This window comes from Gossypium hirsutum, chromosome A10, assembly GCF_007990345.1.
Source record: "Gossypium hirsutum isolate 1008001.06 chromosome A10, Gossypium_hirsutum_v2.1, whole genome shotgun sequence".
NCBI classification, from domain to species: domain Eukaryota; kingdom Viridiplantae; phylum Streptophyta; class Magnoliopsida; order Malvales; family Malvaceae; genus Gossypium; species Gossypium hirsutum.
The window spans coordinates 72,547,377-72,551,155 of record NC_053433.1 but is presented as its reverse complement, the minus strand read 5'-3'; the positions used below and the strand labels follow the sequence as shown (position 1 = coordinate 72,551,155).

Here is a 3,779-nt window from a genome sequence, read left to right as displayed (position 1 = left end):
TCTATTTCATTTAGCTCAAGTGAATTTGTCTCACTATTAGAATTGTTATGGAATAATTTCGCAAACTCTACCTTCACTGTTGTTTCTATCAAACAAATGGTGTGGCACTCTTCATTCTCATCAGCACATTTCAGGGTATCAAACACATTGAAGGTGATATGCTGACCATTCATCATCATGGTCAATTCACCTTTTTGCACATCAATCAAAGTTTTGCCTGTAGCAAGAAAAGGTCTTCCAAGAATAATCGGCACATGATAATACTAGAAAGAACATTTGTTTTCTCCTTACTTATTGGTTAATTTGTCTCCATTTAGTTATCTTTAGCACATATTTTAGCTTTTTCAGTTCAATAATTTTCATTTTACAATTCAATGGATCTTAGCTTAGTTATCCTTAATTTTGTCATGTTTTGGTATTTATGTCACTGCATGAGTATTTTCAGATTGCGCCCAGAATTATCGCCGCACCTGACAGTTGTCTGGATAGGAACAAAAATGTGAGCTATCTAGTCTGGTACAACTAACTTGTATGTACAGGAGCGGCATGATTCTGATGAAAGGATACCTGGGCTATTTGGGAAAAAATAAAAAAATCACATAAAAGGAAAAAAGAAGGCTTTTTGAAAGGAGCTTTTGGATTATCATCTTCTTCAACCTATCATTTGAAGCTTTCGACTATGGCGGCTTAAGTCTCCTAAGGTGAACCAACGTGAAAGGGATGCAGACTAGCTCTTGACGAGGAGCCCTGAGTGCTACATAAGAGGGAATAGAGAGATTCAAGTCGAGTTATTTGGGAATAGTATTCTCCACTTGTTTCTTTTATTTTTCTTTTCTAAACACTGGTGATTACTTTCTATTTCATGTTAGTATTGAAGTACTCATGATTTATGGGTTAAATGTTATTTTATTTAATCTTGCTTTTACTGTTTAAACTTTGGGTTTGAATGTTTTTAGCATGGAAGTGTTATTGCAGTCACTAACACTGGAAGGTGCATTGACAGTTCAAGCTAACAAGCATGACAATAGAAGTTGCTTGAGGATTAGAGGAATTTAATCCACTTGTTCTTAATAATGTTCCATTGCCATCATTAGAAGGCATGGCTAGTGTGCATGTTTAAGTCTTTGATTAAATATAGAAGTTAATCTTGGTAAGATATTCATTGCAATTTATTGCATCGACAATCACCTAACCTTTACCTTGTGAGCACTTAGCTTTTTGCTGAATATTCACGTTGGGGATCCCAGTTTATCATTATCATATTTTATCTTATTGTTTTGAAGTTATTGCTTCAATTCCTACTCTCACAATTTATCTTGTTTCTATCCATTTATTGCACTAACATTGATAGACAAAAGACAACCATCCTCGTGGGATCGATATCCAACAGACTCATGTCTGTCTACTACACTTGCATCGACAGTGTACACTTGCACATTATTGTTGTGATGTTAAATAATAGATCAACACATTTTTATTAGTTTCACATTCTAAAATAATAAAACTGGTAGGAAAAATAAACTGATCTACTCTGTCCGGCACACATTCAATTTTACCTTCTGGATGTGTGAATGATCGATCAGCTAGCTGCAGCGTGACCGTAGTAGGTTCTTCTTTTCTGATTCCCAACTTCCTAAATACAAACATAAGCATTAAATTGATACTCGCTCCTAAATCACATAATGCCTTACCAACATAATGATTTCCAATTGAACATGGGATAGTAAAACGCCCTGTGTCGTTCTACTTTGGAGACAGTTTATTCTTCAACATCACCATGCACCCATCAGTGAAAGCAACAATTTCAAATTCTCCCAATCTTTGTTTTTTTGACATTATATATTTTATGAATTTCACATAATTGGGCATTTGCTCCAAAGCTTCTACCAAATGTATGTTGATGTGGAGTTGTTTCAGGACATCCAGAAATATTTTGAACTAGAAATCTTGTTTACAATTATGGAATCACTGAGGAAAAGGTACAGGTGGTCATCCTTCAGGTTGCTGATATTGTTTTACTGCAGCATTTTTATTGGCAACATGATCTGATTCTAGTGCAATAATCTTCCGTTTAGCCTTTTCATTTGTAGTGTGCTGTTCAAATTGTTCTGCATTCTTTCCATGGTTGACACCAAATTAGTCCTCTTCTGCAGTTGCATGTTTAACAATTTCATTCAGTTGAGTCCCACTTTTAAGAGTGATTGCCTTGAAATGCTCTTTCCCTTGTGATCTCGAATTCTCAGTATCACTTGATAGAGCTCCTTTTGGTCTCAAATTTAAAGCATTTTCTATTTTCCCAACTTGATTCTCAAGAGCTCGTAGGGATGCAACTTGAATCTAAATCACGGCATCATTCTTGGCCATATATTCTTTCAGCAAAGATTCAATAGATGATGATGATAAAGTTGATGCTTGACCTTGTTCGACATTTTGCCGCAGCATGGGTTGATTATAACTAGGCAATTCCTTATCAATATTCTGTCTAACAACATTGTTTAAATTCCCCGTACCTTGATTATTCCAACCAAAGTTTTGATGTTACTTCCACCCTGGATTTTAGGTGTTAGAGTAAGGATTGTTATTTCGGTTGAAAGTACCCATGTAGTACAAAGATGCTGGGTTTGATGGGCATTCATCAAACACATAGTCTTTACCATAATAAACACAAGATAGCTCAGCTGATTTCATCTCTTGAACTGCAGTTGGCATTTTTATTGTCTTTATCATATTAACTACAGCTGATACCTGGGCTGTCAATGAAGTGATTGCATCAAGCTCAATGGTGCCAACGGCTTTTCTACCAGTCCCAACTCGGGTGGTAAGATATTGATAATCATTGTTGGCAATCTGTTTCAAAATCTCATGTGCTTCATTATAGGATTTATTCAACAAAGTAACATTGGCGGAATCATCGACTACCATTCTTGTATGAGCATTCAAACCATTATAAAACATCTCTATCTAACTCCAGTGTTGTAAACCATGCATAGGACATTTTTTTAAGTAATTCCTTAAATATTTCCCAGGCTTCGTAAAATGTTTCATCCTTTGATTTCTAAAAAGATATGATGTCATTTCTAAGGTTGGCATTCAAATTTTGTGAATTTTACCATAGTAAAAACCTCTGGCAGAGGTCATTCCATGATGCCATTATTCCCGATGGTAAAGCATTAAGCCACACTCTTGCACAATCTCTCAAGGAGTATGGGAACAATTTAAGCCGCAAAGTGTCTTCAGGAACACCCTATTGTCAAAACGAATCACAGACTTCTAGAAAAAGTCTTAAATGTAGCCTTGGATCTGCAGTGGGCAACCCCTGAACTATACAACTATTTGCTAAATTTGAAACATTGCCGATTTCCACTCAAAATGCTGAGCTTGTATGTGTGGTCTGACTATCTTATCCAAAATTGAAACTATATGATCTCGAATTGGCCAGTCTCTGTCATCTATCACACGATGAATAGGAAGATTAATATCTCGACCATTTGAATTTAATAGATCTTTCAGACCAGGATCATTCCCTTCACTAGGCATATTACGTAATTCTCTTCTCCTTTTTCATAAAGTCCTCTCAATCTCTGGGTCAAAAGGATACTCTTCGGTGGCAGGAATGCCTCCACTCGCGCACTTATAGCAAACATGTAAAACTAAGTACAACTAACTTAGATAAAACCAATGAAACAAAAGAAAATAACAAAACCAAATTTCACCAATTGTCGATCCCCGACAACGGCACTAAAAAATTGTTGCATATGAATATGATATGCAAATTGTGC

At 35.9% G+C, this 3,779-nt stretch overlaps 1 non-coding gene across 1 annotated transcript; it reads left to right on the top strand.

Annotated features, from left to right (window-relative positions):
- Positions 1-2,977: 2,977 nt before the first annotated feature.
- On the top strand, positions 2,978-3,085 carry LOC121208624 (small nucleolar RNA R71). Its single transcript, XR_005903754.1, has one exon. It is a non-coding gene; the product is annotated as a small nucleolar RNA R71 (small nucleolar RNA).
- Positions 3,086-3,779: the final 694 nt, after the last annotated feature.